We start from the raw sequence: 22166 nt of genomic DNA, 5'->3' as shown, positions 1-22166 counted from the left end.
TTCATCAATGAATGATAGGACAACAACTGTATTAGCATGATTTAACTTCCATACCTTTGCTCTTACCTCTAATACAGATAGAAAATAAAGATGCCAAAGATATCACTCTTTCCATCAACAAATTAAGAAATTAAAGATTTTTAGGAATACACATACCTTAAGCATTATTATCCAGAATAGAAAGCAAGAAAGGATACTTGAACTTTATGCCCTCATCGGTTTCCCATGTTGCTTCCTCAAGCTTTTGGTTCATCCGTATAACTTTTACGAAAGCCACTTCCTTCGTCCACAGCCAATGTACTTGATGATCCAAAATATCAACTGGGACCTCCTCGTAGGACAAGGAATCTTGATACCCACCTTCACCAAAGGAACAAATGTCGACGAATTACCCATTCACTTTCTTAACATCAAAACATGAAACAAAAGATGAATGGAGCTCAAACTAGAAGGAAACTTCAGTTCATCTACAACATTAGCAACCCTCTTCAAGACCAAGTACGAATTGACATAACATAGGTTGAGCTTTCCCTTCTTTCCAAACTGCATTACTCCCATTATGGGAGACACTATTAAGAACACCCAAACACCTACACTGAACAACAACACCCTTTGCCTCATGTCCGCGTTAGACTTTTGGTGACTTAGGGAGGCCTTAAGTCTATCCCGAATCACCTTCACCTTTTCTATGGCTTAGTGAAGAAAATCAGGACCAAGAAAAATATTCTCATAGATCGTAAACCACCCAATTTGATATCTCCTTCTCCTACCATATAAGGCTTCAAATGAAGCCGTATGATTGCTAGAGTAATAATAGTTGTTGTAGAAAAATTCTATGAGAGGCAAGTGGTCAACCCAAAAACCCCTATAATCAAACACACCAGCCCAAAGCGTGTCTTTCAAGACCTAAATCGTCCTTTCTTCTTGGACATCTATCAATGGATGGAAACCGGTGCTATGGGTATTCTTAGCCCTCAAACCTTGCTAGAATGACCTCCAAAAGTTAGAAGAGAACTAAGTACCCTAATCAGATGTGATGGAAATTAGGGTAACATACAACTTTAAATCTCCTTAATGAAAAACTTAGCGTAATCCTAAGAAGAGAAATTTTTCCTCGCTGTGAAGAAGTGAGAAGATATAGTCTTTCTGTCCACGATGACCCAGATTGATTCAAATTGTTGGTAACACCGTGGAAGACTACTCAAAAAATCCAGATTGATTATCTCTTATTTATACACCGGCAGATCCATCTCTTGAGTCAACCCACTGGACCACAAGTGATCTACTTTCACTTTCTAACACACCATGCACTTAGCCATAAAATTGTCCATATCTTGATATTATTCAACCAACAAATATCTTTTAGATCACGATACATTTTTGTGAAACTAGTATAAATAGTATAACGCGCCTCAGGAGCTTCGACCAAAATTTTTCCTAGAAATCCATCAACATCGAGAACACACAATTTGCCTTGGTACCTGAAGATACCATCTCAATTAATCTTGAAAAACATTACTTTATACCTACCCACATCATTCTTAATTTGATTCAAGATATGATCTAACACTTTCTTCTCCTTTACCGAAGCACAAAGAGATCACTTTGCAACCTCTAGAACAATTCTACCACCAACCTCAGAATCTTAGAGATAGACTCCTAGATTAACCAAATGGTGAATATCCTTTATGAAATCCCACTTTTTCTCATCTATGTGAGACAAGATTCCTATGGAAAATATGTGACATAACCTGAAACCTGTACCATGTCGTATGGGCACCCTATGTTCATATAAACTGGAGGTTGTCTATTTAATTCAGTGCACGAACTACTTCGATCACCTAATCACGATGCAAGAAGAAAAAAAGATTCTCTAACCCCTATGTCGAGTGGGGACATAGTGGCCGAAGACGGTTATTGGTTGGAACGCTAACATGTAGCTCAAGGATAAGTCATAAAATAACATCATCAATCAACAACAAGTCAATATATTAGGTTTTTTCACATTCATATACTTATCTATACATATCAGTATAGCATATTCCAAACAAGGAACAAGTCTTATTAACATGCTTTAAACACTCATTCATCATTCATGAAGTGGAGGACTAGAACTCCGACACTTATAGCTTTAAACATTCTCAATACGGAAAGAACTCTAACCATATTCCCATTAAAATTAGACATGGGACTTTAACCATACACACATATTCATTAGTCAAGGACTTTAGTCAAACAAGGGACTCCAACCACACCGACAATCATCAAGGAAAGGGACTCCAATCTCATGCCCATTTGTTAGACAAGGGACTCTAACCTTATGTCTCACTTTGAATTTCACCATAAGTGGTTTCCTTCGATGAGGTACCTTTACCTTAGGAGATCTTTTTAAGCATGGGACTTTAACCTCAAGCAATATCATTGCCAATGGACTTCAACCTCAAGCCATTCATAAAGATAGGGACTTAAACCTCAAGCCATCATTTAAGGCATGAGACTTGATCTTCAAGCCATCAAAACTATCATTAGTTGGTATTTGGGACCTTAACCTTTTACCATGTATCAATATACATTCATTAGAACATTTAAGGACTTGAACCATTTTAGCCCATTCAACACTATTCATAACCATATGGTTCTTATAGGAACCTTCATTGCTCAACCATCTCAGTAGGCCAATGCTTTGAATTAATTCAACAAAAAATACAAGTTATGGTCATCAAGACCCTCAAACCAATTTTATACCAAATTCTCACCACATTTGGTTTCAACCCACAATATAAGTTCATCATTATATTTATGGACTTTAGCCTTTTATTAGCCAACAACCAAGATTATTATTTTCATTACACATGGTTTGTAATTCCTTAAGAACATAATTCATCATTCAACAATGTTCATTCTGGCTATTTTCCTAGGTCGATACATCAATGAGATATGACTAGACAACTCACTCAGACAATTTCACATACACCTTGGGTGCGTACCTTCAACAAGCACATTTTCATGGTATATATTATAAAGATTAGGGTTACTCATGAACCACATGTCAATCCACAAACTAAAAGAACCCACACATGGAAGTCATCATCAATATCATATATAAACATAAGTCTAAGAAAGATTCAACATCATACATCATTAGGCAACAAAACCATTATCTTTTAATTTCGAAACAACTATAGACACTTACTAATCCATGTGTGAAATGCATGGGCTTAGAGATATTAAAAAATGGAAGAGATACATTCCTTAAAAAAGATGGCACACCAACAATCTTGGATCCTTCTTTCCCTTAGATGAGCTCCTTCCAGACCCTAGCCTCCTACCTTTCTTAAAGAAGCTTTTAGATCATTTTGGAGTGTTTTAGTCTTTCAAAATGAGGGCTTAGGGGGATATAATGACTTATATTGTGTGAGGGATTAGGGTTTTAGGCAAGTGAAAAGACCAAAAGGCCCTTAGTTAAAATCTAAAAAGGTGACCTTTTCTAGGAGTACGACTCCCTTAGCAACCATACCCTAGGGTACAAGTAGTACCCTAACTCGTACCCTAGGTTTCTCCTAGGTCAACCAAACTAATATGGGTACACTTGGGTACCCTTGGGTCTTATCCAAACACTATGACTCACCCCTAACTCATAAGTTTTACTCATGACAAAAATAGTCCACTTGGTTTGAAGATTCCCTCTATATGGTAGAGTAGTATACAACTCATATACATTAGTTACGACTAAGGGGGCGTCATGTCATAAAGGAAATAGTATGATAACCTCATGGACAGATCAACGTATGAAAGGGAAAGCCAAGGTAGGTAGGAGTTGTTAGCAAGGGTACAACTCCAGCCTTTAGTTGTACCTAACTCCGAGGCACAAAAATAAAGTTATTTTTCAATGGTTCAAGTCTAGGTGTTTCAATTCTCCCCAACTTGAATCATTTGTCCTTGAATAAGGTTCAAGTCAGGCTTAAGCATAAGTTAGTACATCAACAAACATCAATCCGACCCTTGTACAAGTTAGAAGCAATTACACAACAGGTTACAACACAACACATATCCTGATCATAATTAATCATCAACTTTCTCTCATTGGTATTTGGAATCAAACCCATTACTTACCAAGAAATTACCTATTTCAGAACTTAGTTACTACAACCCATCAACTTTCATTGATATAAAGCAACTCAAAGCATTAGGGACTTTAACCCACCACCTATCAAAGACATGAATGAATTCACTGTACTTTGTACTTAAACCCATCATAACCATACACACAGAGTTTTAAGCATTAAGGAACTCGAACCAACAGTCTAACAAGGCACAAATCAATTAAAACTTGGGGACTTTATCCCATTATCTAAACAAGAAATAACTCAATTTAAAACATTGGGGCCTCAAACCCATTGTCTATCATGACATAATAAGTCAAGGAGATCTAACACATATATTCATCACAATCTTCTTAAATAGGTATCAAATGTGGGTACTTGCACTTCATGTCCTCTTCCACCTCCCATGTAGCTTTCTCAGCCTTTTGGTTCCTCCATAGATCCTTCACCGAAGCCAACTCTTTCATTCATAACCAAAAACAATGTCAATCTAAGATCCTCATCGGGAACTCTTTATAGGACAAAGCTTTAGCATACCAACATCTTCTAGTGAAACAACCAAGGAAGGATCGCCCACATATTTCAGTAACGTACAATCATGGAAAACTAGGTAAATGGAGTCCATACTATAAAGTGACTCTAAATCGTAGGAATAATTGATAACCCTCTTCATAATCAATTAAGGATAACTTACAGACATAGAAAACTTGGTGAATGGAGTCCATACTAGAAGGCGACTCCAACTCAAAGGCAACAGTGCTAACCCTCTTCACAATCAAATAAGGACCGAAAAGATAGGGACTAAGCTTCATCTTTTTTCCAAATAGCATCACTCCTTCATGGGAGATACTTTCAAGAATACCTAATTGTCTACATTAAATTCTAAGTCCCTATGCCTCACATACCCGATTGAGCTATTTTCAATCTATCATGAATCACTTTAACCTTCTCTAAGTCTTGGTGAACTAAATCTGAGCTAAGTAACTTACCCTTGTAAACTTCATACCACTTAATAGGAGATCAAGATCTCTCACCATACAACGCTTTAAAAGGTGTCATACCAATACTAGAGTGGTAACTATTATTATAGGGAAACACAATCAAAGGCAAGTGGATATACCAATTACCATTATAATCTATCACACAAGCCTGCAACACGTATCCCAATGTTTTGATATTTTTCTCTACTTGCCCATTTGTTTGTGGGTGGAATGCGGTACTATGGCATACCTTAGCTCCCAAACCTCTTTTGAATAGCTTCAAAAAGTGGGATGAAAATTAAGGACCACGATCAGAGATAATAAATATCAGAGCACTGTCAAAACTTTATAATCTCCACAAGATACAACTTAGTATAATGTTTTGCCAAGAAACTAGTTCTCATAGGTATTAAATGGGTGGACATGGTCATGCTATCAATGATTACCCAAATGGAATAACATTGATTCAAATATCTAGGAATACCGATAATGAAATCCATTTGAAGTGCCTCCCACGACCACTCAGGCAATATGATTTCTTAGTACAAACCAAGGGGCCTTATGTGCTCCACTTTCACTCGTTGACACACCATACACTTGGCCATATAGGTAGCCACATATCATTTCATGTTACTCAATAAATAGAACTTTCTAAGTTTATGATACATATTGGTGGAATTGGGATGAATAGAATAGCAGTCTCCATAAGTCTCGGCCATAACCCTTTCCCACAATCCATCGACGTCAGGAACATATATCGTACCGTCATCACTAATCACAAAATCTGCAACTTTGTATTGACCCATATTACTATTGATCTTCATAAATTTGGGGTCCAATACTTGCTTCTCCTTTATCTCAACAACAAGAGACGATTGAGATACTGGATTCACAAACACAACACCATCCTTGGAATCCACAAATTGAACTCCAAGATTTTCCAAATGGTGAATATATCTGAATGATTCCTGCTTATCCTCATCAATGTGGGCTACACATCATATAAACAATCTACTAAGAGCATCGGCAACTATATTCAGCTTACCGTGATGGTAATGAAGACTCATATCATAGTTTTTCAATAACTCAAATGACCTTCTTTCCCTGAGATTAAACTCCTTTTGAGTAAACAAATATTAGAGGAATTTATGGTCAGAAAAAATATCAACATGGATAATTCCGCTAAATAGTTAATGGAAAGACTACAACTAATAACTCTAATTCATGAGTAGGGTAGTTCTTTTCATGAACTTTCAATTTCCTAGAAGCATAGTCCACCACCCTACCATGTTTTGATCAAAATACACGACAAAACCATCACTACCCTCGGGCAAAGTCAAAAACCAAAGCCGAAGACAATTTTACTTTCAACTTCATAAAACTACCCTCACACGCATTGGACCATAAAAACATAACCTTTTTTTGTGTCAATTTGGTCAACTAGGTAGCTATAGTGGAAAAACTCTCCACAAACCTTTTATAATAACCGGCTAGACCCAAGAAGCTCCAAATATTGGTTGGAGGCATAAGTCTAGGCCAATTCTTAACCGCCACGATATTTTGGGGATCTACCATAATCCCTTAACTAGAGATGGCATAACCAATTAAAGTTATTACTTTCAAATAAAACTCACTCTTGCATAAATTGGTATACAACTAATTATCCTTCAAGGAATGCAACATATCATGGAGGTGATCTACATGATCTGCCTCACTCTTAGAGTGCACAAAAATATCATCGATGAAGAAATAGATAAACATATCCAAAAATGGATGAAAGACCTTATTCTTCAAACCCATGAATGCCACCGGGACATTGGTCAACCCAAAGGACATGACAAGAAAATTATAGTGACTATACATGTTTCTCAAGGCATTTTTAGAGATATTCACATCCCTAATCTTAAGGTAATGATAACCCGATCTAAGATCAATCATAGAGAAATATTTCACACCCTGAAGTTGATCAAATAAATCATTGATTTGGGCAATATCAATATTAACCTCGAGCAATATCTTTGGGCAAGGGATATCAACCTCAAGCCATCTATAAAGTAAGGGACTTCAACCTCAAGCCATCACATAAGGCAAGAGTCTTTGACCTTAAGCCATCACAACTATCATTAGCTGGCATTTAGGAATTTAACACTTTGTCCATGCATCAAAATATATTCAATACAACATTGAATAAATTTAACCATTTTAGCCCATTCCACACTATACATAACAACATGGTCGTTATGGGAGCCTTCATTGCTCAACCATATCAATAGGCCCATTCCTTTACTAAATTCAACATACAATGCAAGTTATGGTCATCAAGACCCTTACAACAAGTCTATACCATATTCTCACCATATTTCGATTAAATCCATAATTTAAGTTCATCTTTATATGTAGGGACTTTATCCTTTTATTATCCAACAACCATGGTAATCAATATCATCACACATGGTTCATAATTCCTTTAGCACATCATTTATCATCCAGCCATGTTCATTAGTGCCATTGCCCTTTGTCAATACAACAATGACATGTGACTAGAAAACTCACTTAGACATTTTCATAAACACCTTGTGTGCAAACCTTTAACCAGGCCATTTCCATAATATATATTATCAAGATTAGAGTTACTCAAGAAAACATGTTAATCCACATATAACTAGAACCCACAAATGAAATTAATCACCAATATCACAAATAAACATAAGTTTAGGCAAGATTCAATATCATACATCACTAGGCAATAAAATTATTTTTATTTGATTTCAAAACCACTATGTACCCTTACTAATCTTTGTCTGAAATGTATAGATTTGGCGATATTTAAAGAGGGGAAGAGATACATTCCATAAACAAGATGATACACCAATAATATTGGCTCCTTTTTGCCACTAGATGAGCTTCCTCCAAACCCTAGCCTCCTATCTTCCTCCAAGAAGCTTTTAGAGTGTTTTGGAGTTTCTGAGTCTTGTAAAATGAGGGATTAGGAGGATGAAATTCCTTATAGAGTGTGAGGGCTTAGTGTTTCCGGCAAGTGATATAACCATAAGGCCCTTAGTGAAAAGCTACAAATTAACCTTATCCGGGGGTATGATTGCCCCATACGACCCCCTTACTAATCATACCCTAGCGTACGTGTGTTACCCTAACACATACCCTAGGATTCTTCTAGGTCAACCTTCTATAGTGGGTACAAGTAAGTACCCTTCAGTCATATACAAAGGGTATGACTCACCCCTAACTCGTAACCTTCACTGATGACAAAAACAATACACTTGGTTTAACGCTCCTCTCTATATGGTTGAGTAGAATACAACTCTATGCATTGGTTCAACCAAGTAGAGGTTATGTCATATATGAAATTGTATGATTCTCTTATGGATTGATCAAGGTAAGAAAGGACAGGTTAAGATGGTTATGAGTCATGATCAAGGGTACGACTTAAGTCTCTAGTCATAACTAACTCAGAGGCACAAAAATGAAGTTTTTTTAAATGGTTCAAGTCTAGTTGTTTCAACATGCTGAAAGCTTCAGCAATAATATTAGCTTTACTTAGATGATAGTGGAGACTCATGCCTTAGTTTTTAGCAAATCAAGACACCTCAATTGGTCAATATTCAATTTTTTTTGGATGAACATGGGTGGTAGTATCTTATGATTAGAACAAATATCAACATGGACACCATACAAATAATGTAGCCAAATCTTTATCGCAAACACCACATCTAATAAATCCAAATTGTGGGTTAGATAATTCTTCTTGTGAACCTTCAATTCCCTAGAAGCATAAGCAACCTTTTTGCCATGCTTTATAAACACTCAACCCAATCCCACTTGGGGTGCATCACAATAGACAACAAAACCATTAATTCCTTGAGACAGAGTCGAGACTAGAGCCAAAGACAACTTATTGTTCAGCTTCTTGAAACTACCATCACAAGTATTAGACCATAAGAATTTCACCTTTTTCTGAGTCAACATAGTCAATGGAGCAACGATTGAAGAGAAACTACCCCAAAACCTTCTAGAATAACTGACAAAACCCAAGAAGCTATAAACAACAGATGGTGTCATTGGTCTAGGAAATTTCTTAACCACCGTAACCTTTTATGGATCCACCATGATTCCTAACCTAGAAATAATATGACCCAAATAAGTAACATCATTCAACCAGAACTCATACTTAGAAAACTTTACATACAAATACTAATCCTTTAGAGTCTATAACACAACGCAAAGGTGATCAGCATAATCCACCCCACTCTTGAATATAGAAAAATATCATCAATAAAGATAATCCTGAAAAAATCCCATAAATGATAGAAAACCTAATTTATAAGATCCATAAATGTGGTTGGGGCATTGGTAAAACCAAAGGATGTCATCAAAAACTCAAAATAACCATATTACATTTGAAAAATAGTCTTAGGAAAATAGGCCTCCCTAATCTTCAACTGATGGTACATAGAATTGAGGTCAATTTTAAGAAAATCATTAGCACCCTGAAGCTGATTAAAGAGATCATCAATCCTTGGAAGTGGATACTTATTGGTCATGGTTATTTTATTTAGTTTGGGATAATAAATACACATCAAAAGGGAATCATCCTTCTTATGCATGAATAAAGTAGGATCACCCTATAGAGACACACAAGAATGAATAAAACCGTTATCAAAATGATCTTTTACATTCTTATTGAACTCTTTGAACTCGGCTAGAGCTATCCTTTAAGGATGGATACAAATGGGGATGAGTGTCCATAAGATGATCAATCCCATAATTAATTTCCCTATCTTGAGGTGCACAGGGAAGATCATCAGGGAGCACCTCACAAAATTCACAACCCATAGGGATAGGCTGTAAGGAAAGACCTTCAGATCTAAAATCCTCAACATGCTCTAAGTGATAGAGGCAGCTATTGGAAACCAATTTGGGGCTCTAAAATATGAAATAGACCTTTCCTTAGGCACTAGGGAACTACCTTCCCATTTCATTACTGGCTCATCGAGGAAATGGAAATTGACCCTTCAAATCCAACAATCAGGAGATTCTTAACATGAATGCAACCATTCCATCCATAAAATCACATCAAACTCTATCATGTTCAACTCTATTAAATCCATCAGGGTCTTACTACCATGAATCAACATTGCAAAACCCTATAGAATCTTCTAGCTAAAATGGAGCCACCCACCTAGCGAATACAAAAAAGGGGTTCAAAATACAATTAGGATAAAAAACAAAATGGATTTCCACATGAGGTGTCGTATAAGAGAGAGTAGACCAAAGATTAAGTCGATAATATTTATAACAAGAAAATAGTTTAAGCATACCTGTAACAAAATCAGGGGATGCCTCGTAATCATGATGAGTAGAAAGGGCATACAAATAATTTCGATCTATGCCAGAGCCTAAAGTAAAAATAGCACCCTTTGGCATAAGAGCTTATAAAGTAACGACAGAAATCATATTCACCCTCGAAGAAACCTTAGATTGAAAATCCATTTGTAGATGACTAGTTTGACCAAATTTAAAGTTCTTATACCTCCATTCCATGCAAAAACCATGATCCATCTGACTATAAAATAAAGAAGTAAAATATGATGAAGATGACTTAGCCCCACTAGCCTTTCACTAGACTCCTAGTTATGTAAGCCCACTATCATACTAAGAGCGATGGTCCCCTGATGTCTTTGGAAAAATAGCACTAGTCGTGGAGTAGGAACCAGAATTATCCAACTTTTTCTTAGACAACTTTGCACAATCACTACCACCATGCCGCTGACCTCTTCCCTAATCCAAATAGCAAAACTTCTTGCTCTTCCTCTCGCTCATCTCTACTTGCTTCTATTTTTCTTCTTCCACTTTCCATATATACACCATAACTCTCGAGATGTCGATATACTTGTTCAATAAGGCAACCTTTCTCTATAATATAACCTTATAGGACAACCCCAAAGAAAACTTCCTTATTTGATCCCTCATTCTAGTCGCCAATACAGAAGCATAATGTCATAGTTGATGAAACATCATGGCATACTACTTTACTAACATCTTACCTTGCTTAAAATTCTAAAATTACTCAGCCTTCACCTCTCACAACTCCTGAAGAAAGAAGAGGTCAAGGAAAGCATTAGAAAAATCATACCACAAAGTGGACTCAGCATTATCACCCCTAGACTGTTCCCATTCCTTATACCATTGGTATGCTACATCCTTGAACTTATAAGCAAGAAACTTTACACCCTCAACATTTGTATCATGCATCATGGATAATATCTTTTCTATATCATCAATAAAATTTTGAGGATCTTTCTTAACATTAGAATCGGTAAACATAAGAGGACTTAACCTCATAATTCGGCCAACCCTAATGGCCTCAGATAATAAGGAAATAGAATTAACATACTCGGTCTAAGAGTCCACCAATAAAGCATACAAATGAATTATCTAGTAAAACTAAGCATTAGATATATCAATTTGAGTTACCTGGGAGGGATACGCGGAACCGATAGAGCTCCCTCAGTGCAATCAAAAGAAGCAACCCTAGACTGAGTCTGAACTATTGAGTTTGACAAGCTCTATTCACATTGTTCTCACATGGGATAGAAGAGTTACCAGGAACATTAGATCTTCTAGAAGACATGATTTGAAAAATAAATATATGGGAACTAGAGAAGATTCATGACCTTAGACTCTATAGCTTAAAATAGAAAAACAAGAAAGAAAAACATTCTTGAATGCATCATATCCTCTCCCTTATTAATATGATGCGCTATAGGCCAATAAATGGGACTCTACTTGACACGGCTATATTTGAAATTAAATGACATCTAACCTAGGCTCTGATACCATCTCTATCATGACCCAAACCAGGGCCTGGCCATGATAGCTATCTCAAGTCCCATGTGGACCAAAGACTACCCTCAGCACCTAAATAAAAAAACCCAACATCTCCTAAGTTTGATTAATTTTGAACATATAACAAGATTGTGTGCAAAAGGAATAAGAAAATTCAAAATAAGTCTATAACCAATGATAAACTAACAGCCAAACAACCGATCGATACCGCCCAATATCCATCATAGTCCAAACAAAAACTCCTAATGAACCAAAAATTGAATATCAATAATGTATAAAGGCATGTCCTCTACTATTGCAAAAATAAGTCTAAATAGTCTGAGACACAAGACACCAAAACATGAAATATAGACTTTTGATGTAGGGAAGCTCACCACTTTGATGTCAACTCAGGTGCTAATCTCGAATCCTAATCACTGTGTAGGTGTTATAAAAGTATGACCAATTCGTGGATCATGTGGGGATACAGTTTACAAATATGGTTAGTGGTTTGACCGTTGGTATAAAATATAGGATAAGGATAACATAATATAATGGTCAACTATTCAAAATCATACAAAATTAATGTACATAATCAAATGCATATATATATATATATACTTCATATGGCGAGATAGGGAAAAAGGTTTAACATGAACTTAAAGACATTAGCCTTGATTATATAGCTCAACAGTCCTAACATGTACCTATAAGGTGTATTGGCCCCTGCTCTCACCCCCTGGTTGGGCCCTAGTGCTTGTATCCTTACAAACCTGAGAATAATCTAGTTTATATACATGGGGGACTTGAACCTCTAATTTATACTCGATTATAAGATAATTTATAAGGGACTCAAACCTACTTAATCATGTAATAATAATAAGGAAGAGTTAAACCTCCCTGGTTACTTTAATCTCAGCATTGGCAAGAGAAATTTCCATTATCAGTTACTCAGACCTCTATTTTTATGACTTAATTAAAACAATTAAAATATTTACCACACAAACTTATTCATTAAACAAAAATACATATTAAGGGATACATTCTTTGTATTGTCATACCATCTAATGTTTTAAGGTAATACCATCATGCCAAAAAAATTACATCACTCGAGGAAGATCACAACCCCCCTTGGTTTAATATAACAAATTCTCATACCTATCATAATTAAAAACTAGTTTCCTATATGGGGTTGGGATGATAACTACTTTAAAATTCACAAATTTGGGAAAATTAAAATTTCCTTGTTCATTCACCATACCCATGCACCCACAGTTCAAAAACAATAATTAAAGCATGAAAATCATATGTAAACAATGGGAAAACATTATCCCAAAAATAAACATTCAAAAAACCACAAACCTTGTTTCACAACCAATATGAACGTCTCATGAAAAAAACTCTAAACACATGCTTTCATCAAATTAACAATGACTGAAGAGTAACATGTCTTAAACACCAAAAAATTTTGAGAGAAATCGATCCTTAAGCCCTTTGATGACAAACTTTATGGAACCCTTTATTGACTTGCTTGAGGGAATTCAGAGAGCCTTTTAGTGTGTTTTATAAGTAACTTGGATTTTCTTCTGAGTGCTAATGATACCCTAAAGAGGTTATAAGACATGTGTAAGAGGAAAAATGCCCGGAATGCCCTTAACTTAAGAAGCTGAATAAGTGTTACAATTGACTATGGGTTACCCAGGGACTCACAGCCACTCCTTATGAATCATCACTATGAGTCATAACCAAGATAGAGTCTAGGAACGGCACATATTTTTTACCCTGCAACTCAATTAGTAGCACTCATAATGAGACTGTACGACTCATAGGGTCCAGTCATAATCAATAAAGATCCCAATTGGGTAAAAACTGGACATCCTACATTTTGGACCAAATGACTCATAACTAATCCATATGGATCAAAGTGAGCCACTCGTACTTAAAGTAGAACTTAACCACTTAATTTCTTATTTTGTTACTATTACATTAGAATGACTCATTATGAGTATTTATGACTCATGTCCCCATGTCATACTCAAGATAGCAACTCAAGAATAATAAGAATAATCATAAGGTATTCCATTAACCAGGATCAAAATATAAAATGAAAAGGGAACTCTATAAAGTACCTACAAACTCGGGTACAACTTCGTAACCATTTTTCCATACACTAAACAAATGATAAGCAAATACCAATAAAACTAGATAAGCCCAAGAAAATAATAGCCAAAACAGACCCCCATAAATCTGTAAGGTACAAACAATCACTCAGCAATCAGCAAACATAACCTATACCTAGATATCACCCCATAAGACCTATAGATACATGCGCTAAATAATTATACTAGTGATGGGAAATACATATGAATAAATTAATGGAAGTAAATTGAAAATTGTCATACTAACTAAGTGTAGAATCATACTAAGCATATACACCTCTTTCTGCTTGTTAACTCATAAAGTTGGACCTATGGGGTATTCTTTTCTCTAATAAGTAGTATTAAAATTGAGGGACTCTTAAGGGACTCGAGATATCTATTTTATATTGCATGATAGTACATAATAAGTTTTCTACATAATCATTCCAAAAATGTTTGAGAGTGTAAAAATTACTTAAAATAGAGCAAAGACAAAAGAAAAAGTAGTTCATATAATCTAGTGCTTGAAATAAAATTGAGAGTAAAATGATACAATATTGTAGAAACTGTCAAAATATCTCTCAATAAAAATAAGTAAATAATGGTAATTGAGTAGGTCAAGAAAGAACCCTAATCTACTTTGGTCTAAGATTTCAATGTGGTGAATTTTATCTTAAAGAATGGAATCCAATAGTATGGGCGGTGTAACTTTTGCATTAAAAATCTATTTTAGAGTGAAAAGATAAAATAAATCCCTATTTTAGATATAGTAGTTGTAATGGCCCTTCAAGTCAGTTTCATTATTTCTATTATTTTTGTCGTTAAGGTTTTTTCATAGCTTCCCAAAGTCATTTATGACTTTTGTAATTGATTGTTTGATTACCGGGAAGTTTTCTTGCTTTTTAGCTCTAATTCTTGTTTTTGAAGTCTTTGCTTGCTGCAAATGGCCACCGGATGAAAACATTAGCAAAAGGATCTTAACTGCAAATTCAAACAACACTAGCAGCTCTAGATATTGATTTTAAGCTAGGTAAACCATTGGTTTGGGTCCTAACGTACCCAAGCTTATTAAAACTTATTGGTCAGAAAATTTAAAATAAAAAATTTAGGTATGGGACAAATATTTTATTGAAATGACCTTGAATGAAAAATCTGACTTTGATGTTGCATCTATAATGTAGAATTTAGTATTATTCCATAGTTCATTTATGTATAGAAAAATCTAATAGAATATTGAGGCCATAGAAAAAATTTGAAAAATTCAAAGTTTCAGTTATGATTTATGTGGCCCATGATAAAAAATGATATGCAGCGGGTAGTCTGATTGCTCCAAGAAGAATGGTAATTTCCATATCTTCCACTACAGCTAAGTTGTGTGATTTCATACAAACTTTTGTAATTGCAACACCTGATTACCTTGAAGGGGAATAAAATAACCCCTTAGATCGCAAATTTGGCTATTGACACCAATTCTCTTTAGAGCCAAAACTGTAAAAAGCATGATAACTTTAAATTGAGTCTTAATGTTGACTTGGGATGTTGATTAATATAAATTTTTACAAATATCATTAGATTTTAGGTAAGAATCCTTCAAATTCATTCTTGAATTTCTTATTTATTTGACCAAAGCCCAAAATCCTTTAAGTCTTGATTTTAGCCTAAAATTATCTTAGAGTTCACACATATTGGAGGGTTTTGATTCAATGGGCTTGATATCATATTTCTTTGGTCTTAGAAATATGATTTTCTTTGAATGGAACCCACATGGTGTTCTGAGGATGATTTTTGGACTCGAAGCACAATGGTGGTTAGTAAGTACAATATGTTTTTGACAGCTTTGAATGTGCAGTATCCAGCACTCAGTGATCAACGTTCAATCCTTGAATTTAGTACTTCAGTATCATTCTAAAACTCAATTATAACGATAGTTCAGAAATCAATATTCAATAAAGGACTCAGATAGTCCTATAGAACCATGGCTTTAGTTACCAGTTACTTAGCCTCAGAATTTAGTACTTCTATACTAGCTATAGGCTTAGTTATACTGTCATCTTCAGTTCAGTAACCAGATTTGAAACTCAGTTCAGTTCCAGACATGCTTGACCATAGCATTCAGTTTGTTAGTACTCAGTTATCAGTGTTTCAGTACCCCAGTTTATAGAATACCTTAGAGCCATGTTGTACGCTTGGTCTCGTATTCAAAAATAATATAGAATTCATGAATCCATGCTAAGATACCTCATTCTACACAGTTAATCCTTATCAACTATGCATAAAACTCAAAAATCTCAGCCCAGCTATTCAAACTAAGTACAGTTTAGCTTTGCAAGATCCAGCATTAAGCTATTAGTTATTCAATTAATCAGATAAGTTAGCATATTTATGCACTCGTGTTCAACTCAATTCATGTATCATGTCTCAGTTTTACATCCTAGCTATTCAGTCATGACTCAGTTCCTATGTGTCTTGCGCATTGCCTAAATTCCCTTCAGTAGCTCATCCAAGTCTGTATTCTTTGAGGGACATAGTGTCCCAAGGGGGAGATACATCATACCCCCAAACTTTCATGACATAAATATGCTGCTCTATTTTCTTTTGATGAATCTAGTTTAGAGAAGGGGTACTCATAAGTTAACCCTCAAACTCCAACTTCAGTCGTATACCATGCTTTTAAGATTCAGTTCAGATCATGATATTCAGTATATCTACCACTTCCAAGACTCAGTTATGTTCTCATGTTTCCGATCATGCAGATGGAGTAATTAATCTCAAACTTATTGGTATTTTTAGTCCAAGGTAACAATTTTCCTTAAACTTACTCGTTCTCATGTTCATATTTCAGTGCCAAACTTGGTATTCAGTTCTATGCTCAGTTTTCAGTTCAAACTTGATATCTTTACCATTGTATGTTCATGAGTAAGTTTAGTCATGAATTCATGCATCAAATATGTGTGATCAGATCATCAATACTTTCAGTCATGCATTCATGTATTATATCAGTCATATAATCATGCATCAGATATACATGGATTCAACCTTTCTGTTGTGCATCAGATATGCATTCTCATTTTGAGAAAACACACTTTATTAGAATCCTCAGTCTTATATTCATGAATCAACTTCCCATGCATCAGATATGCATGTTCTGTATGTTGTGCTTAGCTTTCAGTCATGTCAGTCATGGACCTTTGTTTTACTAGTGTATCTCTTGTACATACTTAATCTTATCATCTTTCCCACCTCAGTTAGTTTTTATTTGAGGACGAATGTTTCCAAGGGAGAGATATTATAATATCCCATATGTTTCTAAGCTAGGAAGTGAATAAGTTTTCCTCTGTATGAAACCTCCTATCTTGTGAGTAGCATTTTAGTGGATGACTTACAATGAATATCCTAGTGATGGGATAGCTTATGATGCATTAAGAATGTTCATATGAGTCACTTAAGGTAATAAAAGCTAAGAGTTTTTGAACCCATCAAGTTTTAGTGTTTGATTATGCAAGAGTCATCTTTGAACGAGTATAACTCAATGTTTACATGGGATTTTTTTGGAATTATACCCACCAAATTGTAGAGAATAGAATTAGCTTTCCAACGATACCAAATTCGCCTTAATCTAATACCCGAGTGAAAAGTTATGCTCATTTTTGTGAGAGAGTGTAAGGATAGGCGATTGGTTAGGCGCCGCCCAACCAAACATAGGCGATTGGTTAGGCGCCGCCCAACCTAGCTTAGGCAATCACTTGGGCGCCACCTATGTTAATTCCAGGTGCGAAAAACACTCTATTTTGAGTTATGTTAAAGGTAATTAAGTCTTTTAACACTCCTTACACATCCCTAAACTTAACCCTATGAAATATATAGCTTCTAAACATATTACAATCCTATTATCATCTCAAAGATCCTCATCCAAAAGCACTAAAACAGAAAAACAACTGGGGTTGCGTAACTAAGCTTGAAGATTCGATTTCAAGGAAATTCGTCCGTCAATCATCAAGAATCTTTCTTCTAAGGTATGCGTGAGTTGATTCATGGACTCCTTTCATCCATGAACCTCAAGAACCATCTTCTAAATTTTATATCATAATGTTTATATTGTTGGTGGTTGATGTTCATGTGGTTGGAGTCTGATGTTGCCTAAAATAGGATCTTTGTATGTTTTGTGTGAGGATATGGTGGTACTTAATGTATAAACATGTGAAATTAGTAGTTGAATGTTTCAAATCTTGATGAATCCACCTATGCCTAAGATGTGAATATAAGGTTTTTGTGGAAATACCTAAGGGAATAGAAATCATGCTTTGATGACATAATAAGCCCCAAATGACTATTCCATGTTCTAAGTTTATGTTCAACGTGATCCCCATGCTATTGTCTGGAATAGAAGATGTTATGTGAGATGCTCATGATTTTTTTTTATATGGAATGACCATGTTATTGAAGCCATGCAAGTATATACAAGTTGTGTGCATTCCCAATCGTGTGATAGTTTGTTGAGAATCATTTTTATTATGAAATCCTTACTTATGATGATATTGTGAATTATTGACTCAAATCTTGTGAACAAGTGATGTCATGTGTATTAGTTTCCTTCTATCGAGTCCTAGGGGTATTCGTACCCAAAAACTATAGTTGTATGCCTAGAGCCATGTCCTATTTTACAATATCTGAACTCAAGCTATGATTCCATAGACTTCAGTTAGTCATGTGACGCAGGAAAACCTCATGATCTTAGTCTATTTTTAGATATCAGTAATATTCCACAGTCAGCAAAATTCAGTAAGATTAAGTCATGTGTAGTCAGTTATTCATGTCCAGCCCCTCCAGATGTGAGTAGACGTTAGCACCGAGTGAACCCAAGGATGGAAACTCACCCACCAGTTCAGGGTGTGATTCTTAGTAGTCATCCTTGTGTTTCAAAACTACGCAGCCAGTGTAGGTTGAGTAATCTTAACCCATTAGATTAGGGTTGATGAGGTGGCTTAACTCGTCAGTTTAGGGTTCCCAGTGTTCTCATTAAGTACCTGCCAAATAAGGGTCACTCACAGGCTATCATTACCTATGGCACGATATTAACACCCCTCCAGTCGGGCCAGAGATTGGACCCCAGCTTAGCCATAATGGCATACATGGGGTATGTCGATTAAAGACTACCTCCTATAGTTTCAATATCAGTCTCAATAAAAGAACACAGGGTGTTTTTCATATTTCAATTTATACAGGACTTTTACATACAATCGTCCATGTTATCAGTTTTAGTATCAGTCATAACAGTTATCAGTAAACCATCAATTAGCTTATAGGTCATGCTATCACGTATTCATGGTCCCAGTTTCTATATATATGTGTTTGCACTCCCACGTTCTTATTAGTCTATTAGTGTTGTTCATGTATGATGCCCTTTATATTAATCCTACCTTCCTCATATACTCAGTACTCCAGTTATACTGACGCATTTGCGCTATATTGCTTTCTTTTCATAGTACACCATAGGTTCCGAGACACGAGCTCTAACCCAGCAGTAGTGGTAGCATTCCAGTCGCTGAGACACAGTGAGTCCTCATTGATTTGAGCACAATATGATTTAATACATTTATTTATTTCTTCAGCTCATTTTTACGGAGTTAGTTAGAGACATGTTCCTTCAACTCCTTATTCAGATAGTTTAGAGGCTTTCAGATTATCAATCAAATTTATGTTAAGACTTAGCTCTCAGATTGAGTGGAATTGGGTATTTTCACCCACATAATTTTATTCAGTTGAACCTTATGACCTTACATTTCTATGTATTCAGTATTATTATATCATGATTTGCAATATAAAGGTACAAATATTACTCATGGGTTAGCTTCTAGTCTTTCAGAGTTATGAGCACCGTTTAACATTCTGGTTTAGCGAATTGGGGTGTTACAGAATCGTTAAATCAAAATGTTGTTAGTGATAAATGAGATTAATTGATGAATAATGGATTTTAGGTAATACTGTGATGGCTAGGGATTAAGGATGCCTAGTTGATAAAATGGTAGATAGTTGATTCACATAGATATTCCATAGTGTAAATTGGTATGAAATATGGTGGATGGTTTCCTAAGTGATGTCTACTAACTTAGCATTCTAGTTAATGAGAAATGGTTAGCTATGTAATTGTGTCTAATGAAGTAGTAATTAATGAGAAATGGTTAGTTAATGAATACTGTCTAATGGAGTAGTGATGATAAAGTTGTTAATGATGTAAATGTTATGCAATATGGGTACATGGTAAATGTTGGTAAGTAATGAAAGTGCATTAAATTGATAAATTGATTAAAATATTGGGAAAATGGTTGACTAATGATTGTTGGTTTAATTCATTTATGCTTCTTTTGGGTGTACTCTCTAGAAATGTGGGATGTTGTAATGAGTTCTTTTTTTTATGCACTAGTCTGCGTATGGGATCCAAATTTTTATTCGTGCTCGCTTGGGTTGATTCTTTTGACGTGTTATCATTTTGAATTGTCTATTTCTTATGCACAACGACATTAACATAAGCTAATGCCCCGTGTTATATTGTTATTTTTTGTTTAATTACACATTATATATAATGATGATGGAAATAATTAGAGTTTGATTTTGTACGTTGATTTGGTTATTACTATCTTGTGTTATTGTATTTTTATATCATGACATAGCTTAGTTGGCTGATGACGCCTACTGAGCATCCATTGTTTTGGTGCTCATACTACACTTAGTACCTTTTAGGTGCAGATCCGAATACTAGTTGCCACCATTTATTTTATTTTGTGTGTGTTTGATAGCCGAAGATAGGGTGACCCATTGAGTCTGAGTCACCATTTTCCTTCAATGTTTTAAATTTAATCTTTTGTATTCAATACAATGTTTTGAGTATTCTTAGTCTTTTGGATATTATTGTCATTATTATTACTCGATGCTCTTGTACTGGCCCTACCAAGTCATGTGATTGGTGTCTTATGTTGACTGACTTAATAAATTTAGAACACTTTCTTCATAAATAGTGTTCCCAAAAATTATCCTATGATGGGCATTTCTTATCGAATTAAACCCTTATATCTATCAAATATTATTGTTTAGCTTACCTATCTAAGGGATTTAGTAGCTTACAACACAAAGTTCGACATTTGACATTCAATAAAGTAGTCAAAATTTCTATTTAAGATATTTTTGAAGAAATATGGGTACCACACCAAATTTCCTATTTCTTTACTTTCCGAACAATTGGTTCAAATGATCATGAGTGCTTTGGGAACCATACAAAGAGTTATTCTTGCCTAAAATTGAAATTCTAGAGCTGTTGGAATAGTCAAAATTTGAATTATATGTCCATCTAGTCATACTATTCGGAGTCTCATTAACATGTCTATTCCAAGAGGTAATTCTATTTGTATCAAGTTAATTAATGAATTCAGCTCCGTTCATACATCATGCATCAGGTTCAGATTCCATATATTCAGTCATGATTTGGTCTATAAGTATCCCATGCATCATCTGAGTCATTCTTTAGTATTTTAGCCAAGTCAATATCATTCGGGCGACAAAATATCCCTTAGGGGATATGTATTGTAATACCTCAAGTATTAATGTTCTAAACCTTCTTATTTTCTTTACCATACAAGATCCAGCTTGAAGTAATATTTACTCATAAGTTTACTCTCTCATTTTTATGTCAGCTTTATAACCATTCTAATGTCATTGCAAGTACTCATAAGATCAATTCGGTTCATGTATCATGCTCATAATCAGTCATAAAGTCATGTTCAAGGTCATGTATGTTAAGAATATAATCTTATTTGCCTTAGTACGATCAGTCTAACCAGTCCCATTCGAGAATGAATGATTCCAAGGGGGACAAAATGTACCACCCTACAATTTTGGGTTACAATTTGAAGCATCATTCCTATGTGTGTAAAATTCAATCCTATGGTTTGTATGATAATACCTATGTCATTATCGTTATTCAAGTGTGTGAAGTACTTTCGAAGTGAAAAATGTTCATAGGAATCACTTAGAAAAAAGTTGAGATAAGTGCCTTTAATTCGACCATGTTTGGTATTTTATTCTACAAAGTCTAGTTTGAATGAGTATAA

Source organism: Capsicum annuum, chromosome 8, assembly GCF_002878395.1.
Source record: "Capsicum annuum cultivar UCD-10X-F1 chromosome 8, UCD10Xv1.1, whole genome shotgun sequence".
Classification (NCBI taxonomy): Eukaryota; Viridiplantae; Streptophyta; class Magnoliopsida; order Solanales; family Solanaceae; genus Capsicum; species Capsicum annuum.
The sequence above is the reverse complement of the archived record's forward strand: the minus strand, read 5'-3'. Positions refer to the sequence as shown.